General features: G+C 43.8%; 1 long non-coding RNA gene across 1 annotated transcript; it reads right to left on the bottom strand.

The window, feature by feature from the left end:
- Nucleotides 1-9,242: 9,242 nt before the first annotated feature.
- Nucleotides 9,243-10,564, bottom strand: LOC117794556 (uncharacterized). The gene is made up of 2 exons (XR_004618448.2): nt 10,061-10,564; nt 9,243-9,696 (listed from the first exon to the last, which is right to left on the bottom strand). It is a non-coding gene; the product is annotated as an uncharacterized lncRNA (long non-coding RNA).
- Between the last annotated feature and the right edge of the window lie 373 nt (nt 10,565-10,937).

Raw genomic sequence — 10,937 nt, 5'->3', positions numbered from 1 at the left:
AGAAAATCACTACCAAGATCTGAAAACCTGAAGTCAGGTATTATTTTTTTCAAATCCATTTCAGAAGAAGGCAAGATAAAATTGTAAAACACAGGATTGAACTGGGGGAGGCCAGGAGGGTGCAGGCCATTTGGAAAATTCTTTGGAAAGAAAATCTCTGTGTAATTTTAAGAGGAAAAAAAATTGAGCAATATATTTTTTTGAATTAAGTTTTTAAAATGCATTTTATTTTTAAAGCCAATGTCTACTATAAAATGAATTGTTTTCCAACCAATCCCATTCCACTAAGTAGGTTACAAAATAATAAAATAATTAACCTCAGAATTCAATCTCTGTATCCAACAGGTTCCTATTGTTTGCAAGCATCTATATATGTGATAAAATAATTCCATGATTTTACTGAACATCTATGTAGCAGGCTTCACATGTTATCTCTACTGATTTAAACAATCCTGCCAGGTAGATATTATTAATCATACATTTTTAGGTGAACAAATGAGCAATTAAATAATCAAATAAACTCCCTAGTACTAAGTAAAAGATCTGGGATTTAGATTAATACTTTACCAATGCCAGAACTTGAGAATAATCGTCTGTAACACTCACCTCTCTGAAGAACTGGAACATGTCTTAAACTTCCATTTTCCACAATAAAGATGGTGCTTAAAATGAGAATTAACACTATGTGGGCATGAGGAATCTTGTTGGAATGACGAAAATGTTCTACAACTGGATTGTGGCAATGGTTATAAAATTCTGTAAAGTTACTAAAAATCAGGGAATTGTATGCTTGGCATGGATAAAGTCTATGACATGTAAATTACATCTCAATAAAGCAAATAAAAATACAATGTGAAAAAGAGAATAATACATTGCAATTAAAGTAAAATATAAGAGTATAAAGGATATACTTATTTGGATAGACTGGCTTCCCCACAAACTTGGGGATAAAATTAAGTGTAGATCAGATCTAGAAGTAAAACAGCAGAGCAGGACCAGAGCTTTCCTCATCAAGATGGACTTTGGAGCCTTTGAGCACCCTCTGTTGGCTGAATTTCTCTCCCTAGAAATAACCACTTTCCCATCAGTATTTATTTTTCCCTTTCTAACAAAATCTGTTTGCAGAACTTTTATTTATACTAATGTGTAAATGACTGGTTCATATTTAAACAGCTTCTCTTTAAAGTATTAAGTAATAAATCTCCAAATATAATGTTTTACTTGATTTCCAAGTCACACCAAGATCAACATGCAAAGTCTAAACCCGTTCTTAACATAACCCCACTAGCCAAGTCATCTCCCAACTCTAACTTCCCTGACTCTGTTTGCTGTCCATGGTCCTCTGCCTCCTGCCCCATCAGTTAACACAGATCTTGGCTGATTCATAAAGTCTCCCAGCTCCAAGTACACTAGGGAGCCCCAGAGGTTAAGTCCTATCAGTTCTTGGGTAATTTACGGCTGTCAGCCAGCACTCATCATTTGTATCTTTCTCCACTGCTCCAACCTCTCCACTGAGTACACTACATTGTTGAGACATTAGCCCCATTTTGCTATGGACCACCACTCCTACTGTGCACTGTTCCTTTACAAGCCAAGTACCTCTGTTGGTCCATGGGAGGCTTTGGAGGTCAGAGCCACAGTGTGAACACAGCTGCAAGGTGAGGTATGCTGAAGAGAGATACTGTGCTGTGCTAGTAGGAAAGTCTCAGATCAGCCCTGCCTCCCAACCCCCACCCCAGAAGGAAATTCAGAATTAAAGCTAGGAATGTTATCTGAATAAGATCTTCTCACCCGAAGGACCACCTAACAAATTGCCTTCCTGTAATAAATGGAAATAGAATCCAAGGATCATTTTTAATCTTGATGGACAAACAAACCATCCAAGCACTTTGCAGTATGTTACTCAGAGCGAAATTACACTGAAGTCAGCTTATAGCTCAACCCACGGTGACCTGTCCCACTCCACTGAAGCCTTAAATTACCCAGCCTGCCAGAGGCCAGAAAAAATAATCCAACATTGCTTTAGCTATCCTGAGCACAGAGCAGGTACCAGAACAGGGCAGAATATTACAAAGCTCCTTATTATTAAGTGGGATGTTGTCTAAGAAATCCCATAATCAAGCTGAAAAGTTAAGATTAACAGGGAACTGTGTCAATTAATTTTTAAAACTCGGTGTATAAGCACATTGGGAAGTTATATTCATGATTATCTGGTCGGATTTTTGTGTTCTGTCTTTTTTTTCTCCCTTGATTTCAATCTCCTGGGCAACCCTTTGAGCCTTGCTTTTTCAATAGATTATTCTCAAGCAGCCTTTTAAAAAAATCAGCAACTTTTTTTCCCCTGTTGAAAGAAGCAACAAAATCTGTTGATTTCATTTATAACTGCTAGGATTCTAAAGAGCCTAAAAATGTAGATGCCAGCCCTATCTGGGATCCTGCTGCCGGATATTAGGATCTCTTGGAAGCATTTATTTACTGTCATTTGCTGTTGTACTTCCTACCCAATTCATATGAAAACTTTCATTACAAGGATATCTGGGCCTCCTGAACTCTCAAATAATTGTTCCTTTCTGTTTGGACAGAGTTTGCAACGCATGTTCCTAAACAGTTTTATGCTTTTGTTATGAATTACTATTCTGAGGAGGAAACCAGATGAGGCCTTCGGAATTACTTTGGAAATGCGGGGTGGGGGCAGGTAGTTTCCCTTTATTCAGAGTTCCACTTTCTGAGCTTAGAGGCACCTGTGGTAGGTCAACCATGGTGCAAAAATATTAATATTGGTTTTGTTTTTTTCAAGAGAGAGACCACATAATTGTATTGCAGTATATTTTTATAACTGTCCTATTTTATTAGTAGTTATTATTGTTAATCTCTTATTGTGCCTAATTTATAAATTAACCTTATCGTAGGTATGAATATAAAGGAAAATACATTTGTGTGTGGGATTTGGCACTATCTGCAGTTTCAGGCATCCACTTGGGGTGTCGGAACATATCCGCCGTAGACAAAGAGCATTACTGTCTGATCCCCACATTTTGGCAAGACCCTAACATCAGGACACCTGGAAGAAACTACAGACCTGCCTTGCCCTGATATCCACAATCTCTTATGCTATGCATGTAGTGTGCATGTGATCTGAGTCTGGCCCTAGCAGAAGGCAACTGTGCAGCCAACCAGGGAGACTCTGGAGGGGGAGTGATGTTCCCAGCACTTCATGAGTCATGCCCTGAAGAACACCTTGACACAATCCCTCTCCTTGCAAAAAAAAGGTTAGCGTCTAGCTGGGGAAATTCAATCAACAGAGAGGAAACTACTAGAGAACAAGGCTGAGCCATAGGGCAGGGGAAGGGAGCTCATTCTTAGAAAAGTCACTGTTTGGTAAAAATAAAGTGTTTCAGAGGAGATGAGATTTGCATGAGAAGGATCCAAAGAGGCAAAGTGGGAAGGTGGGCCTGTTTGGGGTAATGGAGAATCCATGTGAGAGAAGGCACAAGTAATGCTGGCATAAGTGGGAGAAAGAAACTGACTCAGTCAGAGTCTGGGAAAGAAAAAGAAAGCTCTTGTTGGAAGCATGTGGGGAAGTGGGGTGAAGAAAAGATCTGTCTGCTGAGGTGATGGCAGATGTACCACTGCCATGGGATGGTACGGGATCCCTGGGTGAGCAACTGTGGGGAGTCCTAAGCCCAAAGGGACAAGAGAAGAGAATGAGTACCAGGACTCAAGGAGGATAGCTCTCTAGAGAGAGCCACCCAGAAGCACCGATTGGCCTCCGTAGGAGGTGGCAACCAGACCACCGAGAGCCCTCAGGGGTGACACTTGCCCCCCACCACCAACCTCCTTGTGTCAGTGCCTCCAGCCCTCTGAGACCAAGAGGACTCGGGGAACCTGCTGCCTCTAAAGCATGAGGCAGAGACCTAGAAAGAGAAAGGTGGAGAGTCGATCTGGAGGGACCAAGTAAAGAAAGATTCAGCACAGATGAAACTGGCTAAAGACCAACCCATGATGGACGTTTAGACAAAACGAAGCAGACAGGACCCCTGAACAGATGGAATATAATCAATCCTCTTTGTCTTCCAAGTCTCTGCTTAGATATTAGGTAGACCCCCAAGACCCCGAACACACTGCAACACACCACACTGTGTGAGTTCCCCCACAGCGCTCACTTGTACTTATCCTGTTCCTTTGGTTATACATCAGCATTTGCCCCCATGAGGGTGGAATTCCAGAGACCCCTGCACTGAGAATAACACCTGCTGGTGTCCCCTGAGTGGTAAAATCTGGACGATTCCTCCTGAAGGAGAACAAAACGCAAGCCCAAGAGCCAAGTGTGCTAGAACCCATCTCCAGTGATTGAAGGGGTTGCTGGGGAGCAGGACAAGAAACAGGAGGGAGAGAGGCCAAAAGCAACTCTCTCAGTGTCACCTGCCCTGATGCTGGCTACTGAAGGTGACCACAAAATATGGCAGTGACAGCTCTATGTCCCCTCCAAGAAGATTTCTCTGCACCTCCTGAATGTACAGCTGGCCGCCCCAAGTCACTATCTAAAGCAGCCCCTCTTTTTGCTGCAGCAGCCGGGGCAGGCCATGCAACCCCAGGGCCTTTCCGGTAGGAGGGTCCTCAGCCATACATGGATTTATGGTGCACCCAGTTCCTGGGAGAGGAAGGACTGCTCTGACATCAAAGGGTCCGTCAGCATCGCTGTTCCAGAAACTGCTAACGCGATGAGTGGGCCGCACAAAGGTAGCGGGGTAACGATTAGCTCATCTCTAATTATATGGGATTTACGATTAGGCAGCAAGTTTATTTCGGAACACTGCAATAACAAGACGCCAGCAGTGGAGAGGACGAGGGGGCGGAGTTCTAGCTTGGCCTTTAGAATATAATAGCTTGCCGTTGCCGTGGAAACCAGCTCCCTGGGAGTTCACAGGCACCTTATTCTATAATTATAAGAGATCTGATAAGGGGGGTGGGGATGATGGTGTGTCCCCCCCCCCCTTTATAAATTGTATTCAGTGGCTGAAAATAGAAGAACCTGGAGAACAAAGCCTATTATTAACCACCATCTGCTAAGAGGCGGCTGCACTTCAGCTGCCTAAAGAGCTTGTTCCGGAAAGTTCTTGCAGATGTGCTCAGAATGCCAGGGGTCAGGCAGGACTGCAACCCTGAGAGGGAGCCTGTGTCCAGGCAAACCCAGCAGGAATCTCACTTCGGGCCAAAATGGGGGCCACCCATGGACTAGATCCATTGTCTGAGGGGACTGTTTAAGTCCCCCATCCCAGACAAATTCACAATTTGCAGAATCTCCTTTCTCCCTCCAGAAAGCCTTCCCCCTAATTCCCAGATTTAAAATCCAGGTGGAATCCCAGCCATCTAGTCGTGGGTCTTGGGGCAAACTTCTTAAGCTTGCTGAATGTCAGTTCTTTCTTGGTTAAAGATTGTTATGAGGATTACACAAAATAACGAAAAAAAAAGGGAACATGTTTGGCACACTGGAAATTTTGTCTCATACAACTGGACCATCTCAGGAACTGAGCCAAACTCGTTTTGGGAGAAAATCACCCTTCTTCTCAAAATCAAACCACCCATTTTCAGGTAGAATGATTTTATCAGTAATACTAGTAGACACTGAACAGAATAGGAATACCCAGTTGTTATAATAACAATAATAACAACAATAACAACATTCATTTGTGAAATTCAATAGCTTTAAGGTATTTTCTCCATATTTTATTGAGGTTGTATGTGGCTGTAATGGAGTGAGTGGTTTCTCTGTGGAGTCATTTATAAGGAAGCCTGAGCAGTTGAAAAGCTTTTTTTTCTAAATAGCATTCCCTTTTTAAATGGGTCATGGTCATTAAAAACTAAAGCCCAGCAGTGTCAAGTATGGCTGTGTATGTTAAAGACAGTGAGTCAATAAAATCACCAGAAGCTGTTTTCTAAGCTATTCAAATTCTGCATCTAAAGAATTTGTCCAACTGCCCTCTAAAAGCAGGAAATGAGTGAGAAGAATAGAGAATGCTTCATTCTATTCATGACCATAGTTGCCTGTTGTCCTGAGTTAATGGTCTTTAAAAGCTAGAGACATATTGGGAGGAAATATCACCACTATTTATGCTTTTCTTCCCCATCTAGATGCCCATGGATCACCCATCTCTTCTAGAAGCAGCAAGAGAGTGTTCACTGATCAGTGTCTGCTATTAGTAGAATTATTATGGCTATGCATAATAGAATCTCAAAAGGATAATAGCTAAAATGGATTTATGTCTTAAGTATTACTCCAGAGGTAAAGCCCAGGGCTGATGTGGGGATTCTGCTCATGGCATCCTCAGGGATCTAGCTCACCTCTCTGCCATCTCTATAACTTGGCTGCATCTTCATGGTTCCCCATGGAAGACAAAGCACGGGCCCTCACAAGTGCATTCTAAAGAGTAGGAAGGGGAAGGGAGAAAGAATGGGAGGAGGCGAGGGTTAGAGTGCAGGCTTCTTTCCTTTGAAAGAAGATTCTTAGGAGCTTCCATACAATAATTTTTGCTTTCTCTCTTAGCCGTATGACCACCTTAGCAACCAGTGAGGTTGGGTAGAGACTGAAGTCCTTGAGCTAGGCAATCACATTCCCAGCTTAAAGTCAGGGGTGCTTGATGAAAGTGAAGTACATGTTAAGAACATCCAGCGATCTTCACCTTGGTCTTTTGCACTCTGATTCTTTTTCAATATCACTTCTTGCCATGTGACTGGCTGGAGGTCATCCTCAAGTCCAGGTTCAACTACATGGACCCAGGAAGTTTCTATTCAGCCTGAGCTAACCTGAGGCCTTTGTACTATGGTGCAAACCACCACCATACACTCTTATGGGACACACAGCTGTGTTACAGGAATGACAGGGCACTGAGAGCCCTGCCCTTATCTGTAAGGAGCTTACCCCCTTTTGAGGCTCTCCTGTGAATTTCTCATGAGAAGACACCATCTCAAAGCCTCAGGTTGACAACAGCCAGGAAACCAACCCAACCAAAAAGGTGAACTCAGCAAAATGTAGGGACTTGCTTATAGCAGTCTTCCTCCAGTGTTGGAGATCAAACACCCAAGAAATTCCAAGGCAAGTGTAGAAAGCAAGTTTTATTTAAGTAAGGGACAGAGACAGCAGACTTCTCTGAAGAGTTGGGTGTCTGTGGGAGTGGGTGTGTCTTGCTTTGTTTTAGACCCCAGAACCCCGCCCCCACCTTCTCTTTCTTCTCCATGTTCTTGCCTATGGGTAGGAAGGAGCAGGAACTGAGAGGGTCATCTTAGCAACCCAACCAGCCCTCATCCTCTCAACCCCCATCATTCATTATCTACACTGACTGCCAGGCCTCAGTTTGCTGAGGAATATGACATATCCTGACGATGCAGGCCAGGTGGGGCTGGAGCAGATTGCTTTTTGGCAAAGAAAGCACGTGGGGAATCAGCTCAGTGGGCTCATTTTATAGAAGTATTCTCTTAACCTCTGATCCCACCATCCTCATCTATGTATCCCCGTACATTACTAGAAAGATAATAGGCTCTGTCGTAGAAGTCTAAGGCAAAAGAATGTGTATGAGCCTAGGGAGGACCCGAGCAGTCATGCAGGGTTTCTCCCTCACTACATGTATCTTGAGAGAGACAGTGTGGCTTTCAAGCTTTTGTGTTAGTCAGTGTTTCATCACTGTGACGAAAATGCCTGACTAGAACAACTTAGAGGAGGAAAAATTGACCTTGACCTCACAATTTCACAGGCTTAGTCCATGGTCAGTCAACTCCGTCACTCTGGGCTTGAGGTGAGGCAGAATATCCTGACAGAAGGGAAGGTGGAGCAGAGCTGGGAGAGTGAGGAAAGCAGAGACAGAGTGAGTCAGGGACAAAATATAATCCCCAAGGCCCGCCCTCAGTGACCTACTTCATCCAGCCATGCCCTACCTGCATACAGTCACCACCCAGTGATTCATTCCAATTATTAGTCCTCAAATGGATTAACCCACTGATGAGGTTACAGTTCTCAAAATCTAATCAGATCTCTTCTAGACATTCCTGCATTGTCACATGAGATTTTGGGGGACACTTCATATTCAAACTGTAACAACCAATAGCTTCAGTCACGTAAGAGAGACCCTGACCAGATGTTCTCTCTGGTGAAAAGTGAGGAAACACCAGGAAGTGATCCACTTGTCCGGCTTAGTCATGTGCTCACCCAGGGAGAAGCAGGCCTGTCCAGTTGAGTCAGAGCTGAACAACACAGACGGAGTAGAAGCGCAGTTCCTACAAACAGGTAGCCCATTGGGCTGATTAAAACAATAGGTATCCATAACAACAGCCATTGCCTAGCTCTAATGAATGATTTTCACAACAGGTTGAAATACTGTTGGAAGGAATCACAGAGCTGTTGTCACTGAACATTCGTCCATGTGACCCTGCCTGCTCAGTTTCCAGAGCCCCGGTGTACCTCTCTACCTGGAGGAATAGGCTCTCTGCCCACAGATCCAGGGACAGACACATGAACTCTGTCCAGAAAGTACTGGCTTTGCTCCAGGAAGGAGTCTCTCAAAGTCAGTGCACACCAAACACCCAGGAAAAGGATCAGACTGGATTGTGTGTAGACAGAGCAAAAGGAAATGAATGGATCAGAATAAGATTCCGCCCTAACTAGCCTGGTTATTGGTTCCTTTGCATGATGCCAGAAGGGTCTGAAGAGCTGACTCCAGGGGAAAGACTTGTTCCACACTGTGTCCTCACTGCAGAAGCAACAGTAGTACAAACCCCAGCTTCTAAGGATTAGGAGCAGCATCCTCACTAAGTCTGTGGGAAAGACTGGGGCTCTGAGTTCCTTGAACTTAACCCCCTCCCTCTGAGACTCTGTGACCTATCCAGTAACCTTCTGTACAAACTCCTTCTCTGCTTAAATCAGCTGAAGATGGCTTCTGGGACTTGCAACTGGGACCTGTGACCCACACATTATCATAGAGAAACTGAGAGTGACCTTCATTTGTGAATACTCCATATGTTCCTCCAGTGAGCAGAAGGCAATTAACAAGACTCAACAGTAATTCACTACAAATAAAATGCCCTGTGTCTCGGAACACTCACAAGCGCAGTGGATATCTGAACATCAATATGGGTTGATCAGGAAAAGAAGATGCTGTCGTCTGAAATCTCTAGATAGAATTCAGATGAGAGACCATGAGGGTGTGGGTGGTGGAAGGAGACATGTGAAAATAAAACACAAACTCAGTTCATTACTGTATTTGCATTTAGGAAAGTCTTCGGTGTCAGCATGTATGTATGCCACTGTGTTTTCTACAATCTGTGCAGTTTTTATATCATATCCTCATTGAAACGAATACCTCAGTATCCTTAAGCAGAATCCATTGCACCTTGTTTACCACATAAATTCTGTAGGCCCATAAAATATGGAAGAAATGATATTCAAGCTATTACTTTTAAAGAATCTCTGGCCCTGAACAGTTGCCAGGGTTGTTCGGGTAGTCCAGGAGAGGTTTCAGAAGCAGGCCTGCAGGCTTCTTCAGCTTTGGTGATTATTCTCCAGGGCATCATGACCAAGACACTGTTATTTAGAGGAAGGCCATCCCTCTCCTTATCCTCCTAATAGGACACCTCAGTCCTTGGGGTGGGGAAGCTTCAGCTGGAGCCCAAACGTCCAAACACCCAGTACTGTTTCTGTATTCATCACTGCATAGAAATGACAATGCTGAATAAAAGTGACCACAGGACTCAAAAAAAGCACCAAAGACACCAACTGCCACCCTCTTGTTGTCCCACCCCCTCGGTGCCTCTTGCTTGCTCAGGCTCTTGGGGAAAGCTGGCTTTCTGAGACTCTAAAATCTTGTCTCTAATTAACCCCTATAAAAAAAGCACTTCTGGATCATTAAGTAGGTAGAAAGTTGGGAGAGAGATGAAAAGTTTTTACACCCAAAAAAAAAAAAAATTCCTGCTTTGTCTATCACCCCTCCCATAGACTTTAATAGGTATAAGAAAGCAGCCTCTTGAAAACTGAACCCAAATATCATCATAGCTACCTAGGAGAAGACGTTACCTGGGCACTCATACATTTCAGGATGAATAAGCCCCAGAAGGTAGGCTGAAAACCCTCTGCATTTGCACCTCACTGCTCCACGAGAATGGGAGAAATCAGGTCAATCACCCCTGAAAATTAAAAATGTATGCTCTACCAGGAAAGAACATCCCTGCAGTGACTGTCCCAATTATGCCTCATTAAGATGGCCCACAGAGGTCATGCTGGTCAGGATCAGTTTTAGATCAATTCTCAGCATCACCTGGACACTCAAGATCTTATCTTCCATCATTTGTTTTTCACTTCTCAAGGGTGAGAAAAAGGAAAGAACTAAACATATCAGTTCACTCACTCAAGTATTCATCATGAAGCCGTATTTCTCAGCTATTACTAACCCATCTCTGCTTTTGCAGTAAGTGGCTCCTTTCAGGAGAAAAGAGAAGGAAAAGCCATCTGTCATTTCTCAGATCACAAGATGGCAGTCCTGGGATTGCCACATCACTTTCCTGACAGAGCACCAAGAGGAAAACAGAGCTTACCAATAAGGGACTCACTTTGTCTCCTCCAGGCACTCAGAACCTTGTACTGAAGGACTTTCCCAGGAAGGACTCTGTGACCTTTAGGAAATGGAATAGGGTCCCTCTGTCAGTTACCTTTTCATTACTATGAACGACATTGGAGAGTCTAGTCCATGACTGACTGGTCCCATTTCTCTGTACCTATAATGAGGGTCCCCATCATAGTGGGAGTCCTGGCAGTGTAAAACCTCTCATCTCATGGCCAGGAAGCAACACAGAGCTAGGAGGGAGCTAGGATTCCACAACCCCCTTCAATGGCACACTCTGAATGACCTCTAATGACCTCCCACCAGGTCCCACCTATTAAAGATCCCACCATC

This window comes from Marmota flaviventris, chromosome 13 (genome assembly GCF_047511675.1).
Source record: "Marmota flaviventris isolate mMarFla1 chromosome 13, mMarFla1.hap1, whole genome shotgun sequence".
In the NCBI taxonomy this organism is placed as follows: domain Eukaryota; kingdom Metazoa; phylum Chordata; class Mammalia; order Rodentia; family Sciuridae; genus Marmota; species Marmota flaviventris.
The sequence above is the reverse complement of the archived record's forward strand: the minus strand, read 5'-3'. Positions and strand labels throughout refer to the sequence as shown.